This window comes from Schistocerca nitens, chromosome 3, assembly GCF_023898315.1.
Source record: "Schistocerca nitens isolate TAMUIC-IGC-003100 chromosome 3, iqSchNite1.1, whole genome shotgun sequence".
Lineage (NCBI taxonomy): Eukaryota > Metazoa > Arthropoda > Insecta > Orthoptera > Acrididae > Schistocerca > Schistocerca nitens.
This window is the reverse complement of record NC_064616.1, coordinates 485,828,252-485,845,483: the sequence shown is the minus strand read 5'-3', so window position 1 is coordinate 485,845,483 and position 17,232 is coordinate 485,828,252. Positions and strand designations below refer to the sequence as shown.

The window sequence follows — 17,232 nt, the reverse complement described above, 5'->3', positions numbered from 1 at the left end:
ATTTACAAGAGTATCAGTTGCATTTGAAACATTTGTAGCAAATGATACTCGGTTAGCTTCTGCAATGAAGGTTTTTGAATTGCTTGATTCCAGACTAACCTCATTATGCCGCTTATTTCTCGCGCTGGAGAAGCTGAAGAGCTCCTGTTCTGACACCTCCATCTTCGCCTCCTCTGTGTATACCAGATTCACGTTTAACGACCGCTAACTAATGGCTTATAGCATCCATGGCATTGTCCAATATAGTTTCCGGAGAAGCTCGAAAGGAAACTGTATCTTGATATAGCCACTAGGCAACCAGTTGTTGTCGATGTTTATTGGCAGGGACGTAAAAGTCACCTTCCCCCTCCCCCTCTCCCCCTACATGGTGGAGCTCGTTTTCACCAACAGAAAATTCAAATGATATAGTTTATTACGGGTAACCGAACTTAACGTTAATCTAGTATTCGCGCACTATAAGGAAAACGCAGGCGTCATTCGGAAGAGCGCCATCGGAATTCGTCGAAACACTTCCGCGTCAGTGAGTGAACTAAGGAGTTCAGTGTTTAACGTATGCTAAATGCGAAGTAACTTTTCCTTCTATTAATGCGGAGTATCATTTACGACACATGGGAAGAAAGACAGAGTAGAAGACACCACGAACTGCTTTGTACAGAAGGAATTATTCACCACTCGGATAATTACCGGTGATAAAGCCCACTCACAAGTTCTCCTTCCTACCACAACCTTTTTGTGAAGGTGAGGGTTTGTCGTCCCAGCTAGAAGTCTGCTGTCACTTGACTCACTGTACTGCTTATTACGCTGGCGGGGTTTTGCTGGTCAAGTACTTGGACCCAGTCGGCGCGCTGATAGCTAACGCCCCTTTCACTGGGTGCAATGACTTTCTCTCAGAAGCAGAGTTTGCGATCGAGATGTGGCGCAGTGCAGACGCCTGGGCTACACCTCCGGGTCTCCTGCTTACTTTACGCACACCACGTGGTTTAACGAACTGGACCGTTTTCGTGCTAATGTCTACCTGCGATATTCTCATAGGCGAAGACAACATGCAAAACACGACTCATTCGGTACACAGTTTGCACGATTGACAATCAGATGATTAAATACGATAATCCCTTTATTTAACCGTCCCAGTTGCACACAAGTTTTGCTGCAGTGGTTACCGGTTGCGGGCCCGCCCGTTCGCAAACCGCACATCTTGCTATTAACCGTTGCTAGTCATACAATATGGCGTCAAAAGGTGCGAATAACTTCTGTACATAAGGTCATACTGTGGGCAACAAGTACACAACCAAACTCAGTCAGCTGCAACAGTAGACACATAGGCTAATATCGATGAGAGTAATTGTTGCCCACAGTTTGACCTTCTGTACGGAAGTTATTAGCACCTTTTGGCACCATACTGTATGACTAGTTACAGTTAATAACAAGGATTGTGGTTTGAGAATGGGCGTGTCAGCCCGAAACCGATAACCATTGCAGCAAAAATTGTATATTCATGCAACACGGACGGAGAAAACAAATTATCAAATTTTCTCAGTACTGAAGTGCAGCGGACCTACCATCCAGTGGCAGCATGCCTCGAATCAGCTAATGAGATGATGTACGTGGTTTTCCTCCCCATGTAGAAGAAAAACAATGTTTTGGTTTCAGTTAGAGCATGGGAAAAGATCTTGTCATGTAACTTAATGCGCTGACTTGTAAGACGGGTCTGCTGGTCTGGCACACTAGACTGCCTGACGTTGTTCTTACGTGTTTTTCCAAACATTTCAAGACAAATGTCTCTCTGGTTTCCATCCTCCATTTCAGAAACAAACTTCAGTTGGAAAGACCACATAGATAATATTGTGGGGAAGGCGAGCCAAAGGTTGCGTTTCATTGGCAGGACACTTAGAAGATGCAACAAGTCCACTAAAGAGACAGCTTACACTACACTCGTTCGTCCTCTGTTAGAATATTGCTGCGCGGTGTGGGATCCTTACCAGGTGGGATTGACGGAGGACATAGAAAGGGTGCAAAAAAGGGCAGCTCGTTTTGTATTATCACGTAATAGGGGAGAGAGTGTCGCAGATATGATACGCGAGTTGGGATGGAAGTCATTAAAGCAAAGACGTTTTTCGTCGCGGCGAGATCTATTTACGAAATTTCAGTCACCAACTTTCTCTTCCGAATGCGAAAATATTTTGTTGAGCCCAACCTACATATGTAGGAATGATCATCAAAATAAAATAAGAGAAATCAGAGCTCGAACAGAATGGTTTAGGTGTTCGTTTTTCCCGCGCGCTGTTCGGGAGTGGAATGGTAGAGAGATAGTATGATTGTGGTTCGATGAACCCTCTGCCAAGCACTTAAATGTGAATTGCAGAGTAATCATGTAGATGCAGATGTAAATGTAGAAATGCGCACACAGATAGGTTTACGCGATTCACTGTCAGCTGATACACATGACATTCCTCTCGTTGAGTATATGATTTGTGGCGATACGCCAAAGAACGAAACAAAAATAATCGTCAAATCGTAGGACAATTGCCTATCGTTGAAAGACCCTACCGTAAACCAAACAAAAAGGAGAGCGTCCTGCGACGGAAAAAAATTATCTAATGTGTTCATTACTATTAGCAGCCCCTAAAGAAACTGGAAGAGTACCTCCGCCCCACTGCCACGGTTACAGTTAGCAAACCATGAGTTTAAGGTACAATATGACAGATGCTTCTTGTTTAATACTTGCGTTGTTCACTTCTGAATATCTACGCCATTTTTATTTTGCGTAAACAGACACTTGGTAGTAGCTTAAAGTTATACAGTGTAAAATACGATTTATAAAGGTAAATCGTTATTCATGGCCTAATCTTTAATTAATGATGTCGTCATTGTGTATTATCATATGAACTGTCTGTCAATATTCTAACTTACAAGGAGGAGGAGGAGATTAGTGTTTAACGTCCCGTCGACAACGAGGTCATTAGAGACGGAGCGCAAGCTCGGGTGAGGGAAGGATGGGGAAGGAAATCGGCCGTGCCCTTTCAAAGGAACCATCCCGGCATTTGCCTGAAGCGATTTAGGGAAATCACGGAAAACCTAAATCAGGATGGCCGGAGACGGGTTTGAACCGTCGTCCTCCCGAATGCGAGTCCAGTGTGCTAACCACTGCGCCATCTCGCTCGGTCTCTAACTTACAGGAAAGCAATTAACAGCAGCAAAAAGTTCCTCATAGAGAGAAGGAAGAGGGGTGGTGCAACATGCCAGAACTGTCCCTTGAACAAGTTGCTATAGTTTCTTGGTGGTAAGCTCTCAGATTTTTATACTGTAGTGTTCGAGATTAAAACAGTTTCCTTGCTATATCCGTGATTCTCTTGCGTTGCAGACTTCCTGCTTTTCTAAGACATCACCAATATTTTCCTAAAAAGTGATGCTTAATGAAAGTCTCATACGTCTCAGATGACAAATACCCCTACTGGACAACATGTTTCCAACTAAGTTAACCATAAACAGGTTTTTGACTTCATGGGATGGCTCTGCCACTTCTACTCGGTCAAGCAGCTCATTACTTGGTACCACGATGCTGAGTGCACTCCGCACCAGTCCTCGCACCAAGGAAAAATCCTTTGTAGTTCCGGGAATCGAACGCTGATCTTCTCCATGGCTGCCATCTACATTGATCACTCAGCTACGGAGGCGGACGGTGGATGGGTACAGCTGGCATTAGATGAAGTGTGGTCGATAACTGAAGCAATGCTTCATTATTAACGATTATTCGATAACGAGAAGGCTGCGCGTAAGTTTTAGAACTATTAAACTGTATAAACAGTTAACTGTTGGTTGTGCAAAGAACAGAGTTTAATGTCTCGTCCATGACTAGACAAGCTCTAGTTGGAGAATAATGAGGAAGGATATCGAACATGTCCTTTCCAAAGGAATCATTTGCTTTCATCGATTGAGAGAAACCACAGAAACCTCATTCTGGATGTCAGTGTGGATAACTACTTCGCTCGTTCGGAACTCGGCTTACCCTTTTCTCACATGATATAATGCGAACTATGGATGAAGGGCAGCAGGCAGATTCCATATTTCTACGTATCTCAAAAGCATCTGACATGATGCTCCACTGCAGACAACGAGCATATGCAATCTGTTTCCAGATATGTGAGTGGCTTGAAGACTTCTTAAGTGACAGAACTAAGTTTGCTCTCCTCGACGGCGAGTGTTCATCAGAGACAAGAGTATCATCAGGAGTACCCCGGCGAAGTGTGATAGGAGCGTAAATTACACCGAGAGAGGTGGCGCAGTGGTTACCACACTGGACTCGCATTCGGGAGGACGACTGTTCAATCCCGCGTCCGGCCATCCTGATTTAGGTTTTCCGTGATTTCCCTAAATCGCTCCAGATAAATACTGGGACGGTTCCTTTTAGAGGGCACGGCCGACTTCCTTCCCCGTCCTTCCCTAATCCGATGAGACCGATGACCTCGCTGTCTGGTCTCCTCCCCAAAAAAACCCAACCCAACATAAATTACGTGGCGGAGAGAGTGGGCATCAATCTGCGGTTGTCTGCTGATGATGCTGTCCTGTACGGAAAGGTGTCGAAGTTGAGTGACTGTAGGAGAACACAAGAAATGAAATGCCCGTATGGCACTGATGGCCTGGGAAGTTCGGCCGCAGAGTTGCAAATTTTTTCAATCGACCCCACATTGGGCGACTTACGGGATCTACCGCGGGCTCGCTGCATGGGAGTCAGACGCGCTGACCACCCAGTTACGGAGTTGGACAGGAGGATACAAGATGACTTAGAAAAAATTTCTAGTAGCTGTGTTGAATGGCAGCTAGCTTTAAATGTAGAAAAATGTAACTTAATGCGGACGAGTAGGAAAAAAACAAACCCGTAATGTTCGGATACAGCATTAGGAGTGTCCTGCTTGCCACAGTAACGTCCTTTAGATATCTGGGCGTAACGTTGCAGAGCGATATGAAATTGAACTGAAGTATGAGGATTATGGTAGGGAAGGCGAATGGTCGACTTATTGGTAGGCAATTTTAGAAATTGTGGTTTATCTGTGAAGGAGTCCGCGTATAGGACGCTAGTACGACCTATTCTTCAATACTGTTTGTGTCTGGGATCTGCACCAGGTCGGATTAAAGGAAGACATCAAAGCAATTCAGAGACGGGCTCTTAGATTTGTTACCGGTAGTTTCTAACAACACGCAAGTATTTCGGAGTTGCTTCGGGAACTCAAATGGGAATCCATGGAATGAGGGTGACTTTCTTTTCGAGGAACACGATTGAGAAAATTTAGAGCACTGGCATTTAAGCTGACTGCATATCGATTCTACTGCCGCCAATATACATTGCGCGTAAGGACCACGGAGATACGAGAAATTAGGGCTCATATGGAGGCGTATAGATAGCCTTTTTCCGTCGCTCTGTTTAGGAGTGGAATAGAAAAGGAAATAACTAATAGTGGGACAGGATACCCTCCACCAACACCAACACCGTACGGTAGCTTGCGGAGTGTGTATGCAGATGGAGATGTAGATGTACTGGAGTACTATAAGTAAGACGTCGGTGTTATTCCAAATAACCCACTTGAAGAACCAAATTTCCTCATTAAAATTCTTCTAGGTGTACTGCTGCGTGCTCCGATATAACACTTAAAATATAAAAATCCTCAAACAGTAAAATAACGAACTTTTCGGCCATGTTGCAACGGCCGTTCTCAGGTCATAGGTAAATTTTGTTTGGTTTCTACTGTTGTTCTAATTCCCGAAGACAAGGTGAAACATGTGTCAGAGTTAATAAATAACTATCCCAAAATCAACTGAAAAAGAGAAATTATTGTTGTGATGGATTACGAAAAAAAGGAAAACAATTACAAACTGGAATGAAGGAATATCCCGATATTTAAGGTGCAGTAACATCAGCAGACGTGCGCGCAGAAGTTAAAAATACACTCCTGGAAATGGAAAAAAGAACACATTGACACCGGTGTGTCAGATCCACCATACTTGCTCCGGACACTGCGAGAGGGCTGTACAAGCAATGATCACACGCACGGCACAGCGGACACACCAGGAACCGCGGTGTTGGCCGACGAATGGCGCTAGCTGCGCAGCATTTGTGCACCGCCGCCGTCAGTGTCAGCCAGTTTGCCGTGGCATACGGAGCTCCATCGCAGTCTTTAACACTGGTAGCATGCCGCGACAGCGTGGACGTGAACCGTATGTGCAGTTGACGGACTTTGAGCGAGGGCGTATAGTGGGCATGCGGGAGGCCGGGTGGACGTACCGCCGAATTGCTCAACACGTGGGGCGTGAGGTCTCCACAGTACATCGATGTTGTCGCCAGTGGTCGGCGGAAGGTGCACGTGCCCGTCGACCTGGGACCGGACCGCAGCGACGCACGGATGCACGCCAAGACCGTAGGATCCTACGCAGTGCCGTAGGGGACCGCACCGCCACTTCCCAGCAAATTAGGGACACTGTTGCTCCTGGGGTATCGGCGAGGACCATTCGCAACCATCTCCATGAAGCTGGGCTACGGTCCCGCACACCGTTAGGCCGTCTTCCGCTCACGCCCCAACATCGTGCAGCCCGCCTCCAGTGGTGTCGCGACAGGCGTGAATGGAGGGACGAATGGAGACGTGTCGTCTTCAGCGATGAGAGTCGCTTCTGCCTTGGTGCCAATGATGGTCGTATGCGTGTTTGGCGCCGTGCAGGTGAGCGCCACAATCAGGACTGCATACGACCGAGGCACACAGGGCCAACACCCGGCATCATGGTGTGGGGAGCGATCTCCTACACTGGCCGTACACCACTGGTGATCGTCGAGGGGACACTGAATAGTGCACGGTACATCCAAACCGTCATCGAACCCATCGTTCTACCATTCCTAGACCGGCAAGGGAACTTGCTGTTCCAACAGGACAATGCACGTCCGCATGTATCCCGTGCCACCCAACGTGCTCTAGAAGGTGTACGTCAACTACCCTGGCCAGCAAGATCTCCGGATCTGTCCCCCATTGAGCATGTTTGGGACTGGATGAAGCGTCGTCTCACGCGGTCTGCACGTCCAGCACGAACGCTGGTCCAACTGAGGCGCCAGGTGGAAATGGCATGGCAAGCCGTTCCACAGGACTACATCCAGTATCTCTACGATCGTCTCCATGGGAGAATAGCAGCCTGCATTGCTGCGAAATGTGGATATACACTGTACTAGTGCCGACATTGTGCATGCTCTGTTGCCTGTGTCTATGTGCCTGTGGTTCTGTCAGTGTGATCATGTGATGTATCTGACCCCAGGAATGTGTCAATAAAGTTTCCCCTTCCTGGGACAATGAATTCACGGTGTTCTTATTTTCATTTCCAGGAGTGTATATGCTGTTCCGAATGTACCTCGACGAGGAAGGCATCACTGACATGAGTCTGCCGGGCGGCGAAACGAGTAACTGCGGTGATATTATGGCTTCAAAACAGTGCGCGCCAGGCTGACGACAGCTTCGTATCGGCCGAGGTGGCCATAAACCTGCATCCGGAATGGCAAAAGCTGCTTTCCGCAGCCTTTTGCACTGAAGCTTGACTGGCGCACAGTTCTGTTATTCTCATACACGTGTAGTTCATCCTGATTTAAACAATTCCTTTGCTGCACTCTTCAGTTCTTTTTGTTGTTATCTTTTAGTTCTGGCAGGGTATCTTGTCTGAGACCTTGCTATTTAAAAATTATTATGACATTGCCGTTCTTCTTTGTGTTCCCACAGTCTCTTGTTTAAGAGCAAGTGAGGTGGCGTAGTAATTGATGCAGTGAATACTTATGCGGAAGGGGCCTGGTTCAAATCCTCGTCCGGCAAATCGGATAAGGAAGCTTGTGCATCGTCTGTATTGAGCTTGTCGTCGACTGGACGTTAGACCCTTGTCTTTCTTACTTCCTCACCGTGTTAAGGCCACACATAGTACACCGAGAAAGGCTCGTTCATTGATGAAGTTGAACGTTCAAAACTGTATTTGACATAAACTGACGAAATTATTAGGATAAAACTACAAATGTTTGCATTTTCAGTTCAAATGAAGCAGTCCAGCAATGGTAAAGATTAGTTACGTTGTGGTCAGCACGACTATCTCCCACATTTTTAACTCTTCCTTCCTTATATAGTCGACTAAAGTACATCATGAAACAAACCTTGAGTAGCTAGAATGCCTTTTAGTTGAAATTAATTGCAAGTACAAAAAAATTTGAAGAGAATGGAGCAACACTTAAGTGTGCTGACATAATAACAAATACTGGTCTTTGGAAAATTCTCCACTTACTCTAATAACGCCAAATTCACAGTTATCAGACCTCTTGGCTCGAGAGTACGATTGTCATAAACGCATTTTTACGTGTAACAAACTCCCGCCTGCAGTATGATTTGCGCCAACGATTCAAAGCAATGGAGGCAAAACGCAAATTGGATCAGTTTGTTTCAGGAAGGAAGCTAGTTTTTGTATGGCACAGTTCGTTGGTTTATAAAAATTGAAAGAATTTATCACTTTTCCAATAGGATACCATCAGATTCGCTTAGTGATAACCAACAACCCAAAAACATTCGTAATGATAGCACGAAGATTAAAACAGAATTTCTTGGGGACAAAGGTTTCGTCTGAGGAGCACTAGCTCAGTTGAACAAAGATAAGGAAGGAAACTGAAATTGGCACTGACATTTTAGAAGATTCGTCAGATGTGATGCATGAAAGGTAATAAACATTGTAATTAGTTAATTCAAACTAGTGAATGTAATGGGCGTTGATCGAAGCACTCTGTATAAATGTTTTGAGATTCACTCTTCAGTCCTATTCATATCTGCATATTTCGGAAGATTTTGTACAGTATGGAGCAGAGCAAGAGAAAATAACAATGTTCGGCGACAAAGAAAGCATCGTCACTTCAGTTCTCTCTGAACAGATGCATAGACATAGGTCACTAAAGAAACTGACAGGTATCACTTCGACTCTTTTGTAAATGATTTATACGTTATTCGAAGTAATGTCGGTCGTGGAATTATTCCTGGTATCCATCGGCATTTTCACCACCGATACAACGTGTACTTGTAAAATGTGAAATATTATTGTGGTTAACTGAATTGTTACTGGTAGTTGACATTCAAATTTCTGTATTTGTCGAACAATAAGTCCTTTTACATCAAAGGTGTGGTTCTGTGCTATGAAATGTAACTCCCAGTTACAATAACAAGCTATCTCAAAGGATATATGTAAGTTACAATATTTACGGATTATTAATCTTTTGAAATTAATTTATTAACGACGCTTTCCGGCCACGCGGAGTGGCCGCGCGGTTTAGGGCGCAATGTCACGGACTGCGCGGCCCCTCCCGCCGGTGGTTCGAGTCCTCCCTCGAGTATGTATGTGTGTGTGTGTTGTTCTTAGCATAAATTAGTTTAAGTAGTGTGTAAGCCTAGGGACCGATGACTTCAGCAGTTTGGTTCGTTAGGAATTCACACACAATTGACGCTTTTCGAGCCGCTGGTGCTGATCATCAAGCATCAAGGCATTCAGTTTACTTTATTATTGTTTATGCCACTTGTACTATTAATTACATTATTGCTCATTCGTGGTGCCAACTTCAAGTGCAATTTCATATTAAATTAGACTGTTACACTCCATTATTGTTATTCTGTTTGGTTATATTATTATTTTAGAAATTTCTGCTTTTAGTCTATGAATAGTCCACGAAAGTCACAGTGAGAGACAGTAACAGGCTGTCCCTAGAGCAGTCATCTCGATATACAGTTTTCAGGTTGAGGCGCTGTGCCCACCACTCTACAAACCCAAGCTTTTCGACGAGAGTTTTTGCTTTATTTTTGTGTTATTAGTGATCTTCCGTTCACTCACAGAAAATCTGTATTGAAATGGTTTGCTTTGCAGGTCACAAGCCAAACAAGCTGGGATCCAGTTAACGAGTTCGGCGGAACTTGATTTCATCGTTCTGAAGTGACAGGTAAGCAACTATTTTTGATAATCATCTAGTATTTTAATGCCTGTGTAAGCAATAAGTTAGGTTCTTATAAATTTGTCATCAGGAAACTAATGTTCTTTTCTGTGTCTCTCTCTTTTTGTTAGCTAGGCATATTTTGACAAACTGTTCTGTCTCCTGTAGGTGTTGCTTTGTTCCCTTGAAAACACACTACATTTTTAAAGGTTTCGAACGCTTGCTATGTTAGGACTAAAATATTAAAATTCTTACGGAAAAAATGAGACCCACAGAATACAGATGATAGGTTCCGAAATACGCTTGGGTAATAGAAAAATAATTCTCCTTAGCAGAATGCAATTTTTTAAAAAGTTTAAATGATGATAGATTTACACTGTCTGACAAAAAAAAAGTAACGCACCCAGAAAAGGAGGAGGAAGCGTAATGAAACTTCACAGGTTGAGACGATATATGATGTTATTTCAGTAATTACAAAATCGAATGAAGCTTACAAATAACTTGGAATGTATGGGCGCACTTATCAACATGATGTTTCTACGCCTCTGGCCTCGATGGATACATTGATTCTGTTGGGAACTGTATCATAACGCCTTGTATCCTCTTTTGCGGCAAGCTGGCCCACACATATAGTAATTGTTATTTGATGTCCTGGGAAGAAGTTGACGCCGGCCGGTGTGGTCGAGCGGTTCTAGGCGCTTCAGTCTGGAACCGCGCGACCGCTACGGTCGCAGGTTCGAATCCTGCCTCGGGCATGGATGTGTGTGATGTCCTTAGGTTAGTTAGGTTTAAGTAGTTCTAAGTTCTAGGGGACTGATGACCTTCGATGTTAAGCCCCACACTGCTCAGAGCCATTTGAGCCAAGAAGTTGACGTCCAAACTGTTCCTACACATGTTCTATCGGGGACAGGTCTGGGGATCTCGCGGGCCACGCGAGTGCTTCAGCATCACACAGACAGTTCATGGAGTCACGTGTCACGTGTGGACGAGGATTGTTCTGTTGAAAAATGGCATCGCGATACTGTCACATGAGAGGTAACACATGAGGACGCAAGATATCCGTCACGTACCGTTGTGCCATCAAAGTTACAGCAGTAACTACCAACCGTGCCCTTAAGTCATATACGATGAATCCCCACACCATGACACCTGGAGTAACACCGCTGTACCTCTCCAAAACATTGAAAGAATGGGACCTCTCCCCGCCGGCCACTGTGGCCGAGCGGTTATAGGCGCTTCAGTCCGGAACCGCGCTCCTGCTACGGTCGCAGGTTCGAATCCTGCCTCGGGCATGGATGTGTGTGATGTCCTTAGGTTAGTTAGGTTTAAGTAGTTCTAAGTCTAGGGGACTGATGACCTCAGAAGTTAAGTCCCATAGTGCTTAGAGCCATTGGAACCATTGGATTTGGACCTCTCCCCAGGTCGCAACTATAATAGCCGGCTATAGTCGTCCGGGGTAGTGCAGAACCGCGATTCACCAGTGTGATGCCATTCATCAGCGGTCACGACACCACTCCAAACGGAGCCATTTGTATTAACGACAACCTACGCATGGAACTGTAATTCCTTAGTGCGGCTGTTGCTAGTCTCCGACCAATGGTGTGCTACGATACGGAATGTTGCAGGAAGTTCATTACTTGTTCTCGCATGGCAGGCGCTGACGTAAAGATGTTCAACGATGTGCTTGGTGCACAGTACGGCGGCACTCCCTTGTGATGGTCAGACGTGGTCGACCGGAACTCTGACGACGAACACACCTGCTCTCACGTTCAGGAGCAGTCAAACATCGGTCCACTGTCACGTGTGAATACTCCACAAATCTGGGTACTGCACGATTCGCAGCCGGCCAAATGGAGACCCACAGTGAGGCTCCTTCCAAATTCTGTCAGATGCTGATAACGCTGTCTCACACGAGTGCGCGGCATCTCCGCGTCTTCACAGTGATTAATCAACATCTGACGCTGCCCTGGCCCCTCATATACCCTACCAGACCTGGAACAACACTAAACGCTGACTACACTGATGCAGTCTGAGCGCCGTTCTGTAGAGAATTGCATCTGCAAACATTGACATACCAGTCGATGGTGCTTACGCGTACGAAGCTACATTTGCATCCGACCATGTCTTCTGGGTGCTTCACTTTTTTTGTCAGGCAGTATATTTCTCTGATCTAACAAATCTTCTTTTATGTGTGCATCCTGAAGTTAAATTATTTTGAGCTATATAGGTCTCTAGCGAAGTATACGTTATTTTTTAGGTACGAACGTTACTCTAAGTGAACGGAGAGGCGCTATTGTTGTAATGTCGCCCTCAGTGGTGACATATTAAGAGTCCTCTCAGTGAGTACATCGCCGAAAGCACTTCTGTAATCCGAAGTTACTGACAAAGAGAGCTCTTTTCTACTAGTTACGGAAACTAGTAGGGTGAAGGGCAGTCAAGCGTCATCAGCATAACAGAAAGTCCCTTGTAATTCATCAACATGCTTTTCGTAGCAGTCAGTTGCCGCATGCACGATAACTGGGCAATTTTTCGACAATAAAGTCCAATACGCAACTACTGCGAGTCTTCCAGCAAATGTTAATGGAGATGTACACTACTGGATATTAAAATCGCAACACCATGGAACGGCAAGCAACAAACGTCAAACTGGCATGCTTGGATGTGCAAATAATTAGCACTACAGAGCAAATGAGCAAAGTAAGAAGCTGCAATCCAACTACATTCAGTATAAAGCCTCCGTCCAAAAAGTTCCAAAACTGATCGTGGCGTATAAGCGACGTCAGTGGAGGAACTAATGTAACAGATTTGCACTAAACCAGTTGACATAACAAGCGCGCGATGTATAGGAAAAATTAACATCTGCAGGCTTCCATATGCACCCTAATGTCTCTTATGTAAATTGAGAGTGGAGATGTGGGGGTGGAGGGACAGGAAAGGAACTATTGGTGTCAGCTGCATCGGGACTTTATGCGGAGTCAGCAGCGACGAGCGAAAATGTGTGCCGAAGTGGGATTTTTTTTTCTCGTTGTGTTTGGTGATAGCGGATGTCACATGACAGCCCTTGAAGCTCGTTTTTGATCCCTTAACTCAGTTTTTTTCATTACAGATGATTCGAACATAAGAGCTGTTGCTTAGTAAGCAATAGCGTTAACCACTGCGCCGTCTGTACACGGGTGTTTACTGTACTTGCGCGGAGTATCTTGATGCGCCTCCCGGCCGGCCTACACTCACACCCAGCACCACCTACCCACAGTCCCCGTCCATTTCCTAAATGCTCGCTACTTTGAGATTCCCCCAGGAAGTCGAACGTATTTCCGGATCCACATTGAAGGTGCTGGAATCATTGCCCATCGAGGCGAATCAATTAAATGAATGCGGACTGCATGTGTGTTTGAACATGTCAGTAAGAACAGACATAACGCATTTATCTAAACTCTCTTGTTATCATGATTCCTACGTGAGTTATACGGTGCCACTCAGGCTACTTTATTCTATGATGGCTCGCATTAGCGTCGCGCTTGCAGTCTCCTTTAACAGATTCACTGCACTACCCCAAAGTCATATAAATACGGGATAATGCTCCTTTACTTTGTGCTTATATCCTCCGAAGCAAGCGAGGAACTGCAGAACTTCGTAATATTATATCTGGGTTAAATACAGATAGAATTTACCAGAGCGTCTGGATCGCGATTAGAAACAGCAATTCCATTATGGTATATGCAAAATTAACCAGCACGCATAAACAGTCGGAAGTACTGAATAACGCAGTCAGTTGTAATCTTCTGACAGTTTCGCTTTGATTGATCGAATGTTCTTTGTGACGCCGGGTATCAAAGCGAGAATGAGAAAGCAAATCCGTTCCTACTCTCTTTATTGTGTGAAACGGTTGCAGTTGGCAACATGTGTCAGACGATTCTGCTGGCAAATGCTCGCTATTGATTCCCCCGGACACTCTAGCCCCCCCCCCCCTCCCTGCCCCTCTCCATCTCACTCCATCTCTCTCTCTCTCTCTCTCTCTCTCTCTCTCTCCCTCCCTCCCTGCGAGCTCATAACACGCAACAGGCAACAGGAGCCGTGTACCCATAGTCCACCAGGCTGCGACAAAAGTGAAAGATCGTATTGTGGAATCGATGTCGTGCTGCTCGCTTCGATGGATGCTGCTCTTCCGGATTTCTCCGACTTGACGCAAATTTTGTACACTACCTGACCCGAACACACTGCGCAAAAACATTGCGGTTGCTTCTTTTTCTCCCACCCTCTCTTCGTCTAACTTTGTCTTTCCGCCTCTTCCAATTCTCCTCCCCCAACCCCTCCCCGCCGGTTTCCCCCTTTTCGTGTTTCTCTTCTCAACGTAACTGGAACACTGATTTCGACAGAAACCACCCTTTGACGAAACTCAGTACTTTCTCACCCCATCAATTACTGATTTTAGTACTGTAGACGCAACTCGTACCATGTTATTCGTCTTGCATCGTTCTTTTTACGTACATCCGTATATCTGCATAGAATCAAAGCAATAAATGTGGCAAAACTTTGTGAATTTTTGAAAAAATATACGACGAAAATAACAACAAAACGAAACAACGAGACAAAGTAGTCTTTTCCAGTAACAGTTTCATTAAAACTTCATTATATTTCTCAGTGGGATTCACACAGACCAGTACACAGCACAACGATAACTAATTCGCTTACCTGTCTCCGTCAACCATCCTATATTGTCGAAAAACTGTTTCGTTTCGAGATTTTCATTTATTTTCACATGTTAAACTTGGAAACATTTGACAGGACTGTAAGGGAATATTTACCCACAAGGTTTGAACATATTAGTTACCCTGAAAGGAAATGAGATAGTTAGTATTACTAAGTAACTATTTGTCGTGGCTTGTTAGTGAACAACTGTCTCTCGACTTCGGTCGCTAATCCTATGCAACAACAAGTTTCGTCAAAATCTATCGACACAGTGGTAGTGAACGAGCAGTTTACTACCTACGCGTCCTTGCACTTTGCTGAAAGATGGTGGCAAGTTCTTATGGGACCAAACTGCTGAGGTCATCGGTCCCTAGGGTACACACTACTTCATCTAACTTAAACTAACTTGCGCCCATGCCCGAGGGAGGACTCGAACCTCCGACGGGTGAAGCCGCGCGAACCGCCGGCCGCTGTGGAAGAGCGGTTCTAGGCGCTTCAGTCCGGAACCGCGCTGCTGCCACGGTCGCAGGTCGAATCTTTCTTCGGGCATGGATGTGTGTGATGTCCTTAGGTTAGTTAGGTTTAAGTAGTTCCAAGTGTAGGGGACTGATGACCTCAGATGTTAAGTCCCATAGTGCTTGGAGCCATTTGATTTGAACCGCGCGAACCGTGGCAGGACGCCTAGACCGCGCAGCTACCTCGCGCGGTTTGCTGGAAGGAAAAAACGGCGGAGACACTGCGCGGCATCACGGAAAATTACATGCAGAGACATTTTTGAGTAGTGTAAGGACCAAATGCTATCCTGTGTGATCTTAGAAGATCCTACATTGAAGACATATGCTCACTAATTAGCAGCATCAATCTCATTTGTGCATCACAATAAGAAAGGAGAGGCAGCTGTAAGTACTATACTGAATTTGAACGTAGGAAGCAGTAAAAGGGAAACTTAATTGGGACGCCAATTTATTCGCTTGAATTTCCAAAGATAAAAGTTGCTTATCAAATACATGAAAGGGAATGTCGCGGGTTTAAGTCCCGCTTTGGGCTGCAGCAGTAATGGAATAGCTTCACACCACTGTTTGTAGTGATATTTTCTTATGCCTGTCGTTATCCAAATGCAACTGTTATGGTTTTAACTTAGTTTTATCTTGGAATTAAGCCAGCCTAGATGATTATGCTCTGTCCTTATTTACCAAGGACATATTCTTTGGATATATTACTTCGTCAAATCTCGGCTAAGCGTCTATGGACAGTAAGCGTGTATGAAATGTCATTCATCTAGTCGGACTTATTTTCAAGGCTGCAGACTCTCGTTTATGCGGAAGTGGCAAAAACTCTTGATGTAGTATTGGAGATCAAATCCTGTCAGAAAGATTTCGCTATAATTTAGAAGCAATGTATTTTCGTTGCTATGGCAGTCACAGATAATGCTCTGTATAGCTACGTATTGATTCTGATCGAAATAGATTTTGTAAATTATGTAGCCTTTTGCAAATATTTATGAAGTAGAATAATTTTCACTGTTCTTTTCCCACTATTTCACTTTCGACTATTGTCCTTTCAACATAAAGTCAGCACCTGCATAAAAATTAATTTATCATACTTTATGACCTCAGAGAAATAATGCTTTGTAATTTTTGTCTCGTGTAGTTTTCAGTGAAGTATTTTAAATAGTATTCTTGATAGAACTAAAATAAAGACACTTTCTCTCAAACCAGGTATACTTTTAAATAAAGACTCAGAACACAAGTGTGTTTGTTGTGAATCAAAATCTGTTGACACTGATTTATTATCTTCAACGAATATACGTCACTGCCTGCCACGTATATCGAATGTATAACATTATATGAATTCAAGTTATCGTGGCTAAATATAAACAGTAACTGAATTGAATCTTATTACAAGTAATTGTTTTTCCTTTTCAACAAATTGTGACTTAATCAAATAATGAGCAGGGAACATTCTCAATGACGGAGGTTTATTCCTCAGGGGCGCGTCTGTCGGGCGTGCGGTAATGTAGTCCGATCTTTCGACAGGAGGATCCGGGACGAAAATTCTCGTCGCCCTTGTGTCTGCTCACGTTCGTTCGCGATTCAATCGAACATTAACAAAACAAACAGTAGTATTTGACATTGTGCATTAAACGTTAAGTGGTGCATTGTAACTACTATAATATTTTGGCAGATTGTAAAACTTTTTAAAAATCCTTTTTAACCCTATATTTTTAATCCCTCGTAAAATTTACGACTGCAGCAGGTAACAGCTCGCGGTTCCCGCCAATCTGGGATGGTCAGTATAGGGTATAAAGCAGGACATTTTGTAGTTACTTTGTATGTGACATAGCGTTGGAGACCTTGTAACTGCAATTAACTAGTGCAAAAAGTATAAATTATTACTTCCTTTGAATAAAAGATGGGATAATAAAATTCACTATGGTTCAGTAACTGCGAAACATTTTCCCTGATTTAGTGTTCTAGCGTTAATATTAGGGTTGCTCGAAGAGACCAGAATTTGAGTGCTTGTGGGAAAGTTTGCTTACAGGAAACGAGGTAGACTGGGCGGACTACGTTAGC

The 17,232-nt window shown here is 44.3% G+C and overlaps 1 protein-coding gene across 3 annotated transcripts in view; it reads left to right on the top strand.

Annotated features, from left to right (window-relative positions):
* The window catches only part of LOC126249630 (pancreatic triacylglycerol lipase-like), a 486,518-nt gene that overhangs the window by 122,482 nt on the left and 346,804 nt on the right, over positions 1–17,232 (top strand). For all 3 annotated transcript variants that reach the window (XM_049951303.1, XM_049951304.1, XM_049951307.1), the window contains exon 2: positions 9,907–9,979. The gene's annotated coding sequence lies outside the window, so the exon portion shown is untranslated. The remainder of the gene's footprint in view (positions 1–9,906; positions 9,980–17,232) is intronic.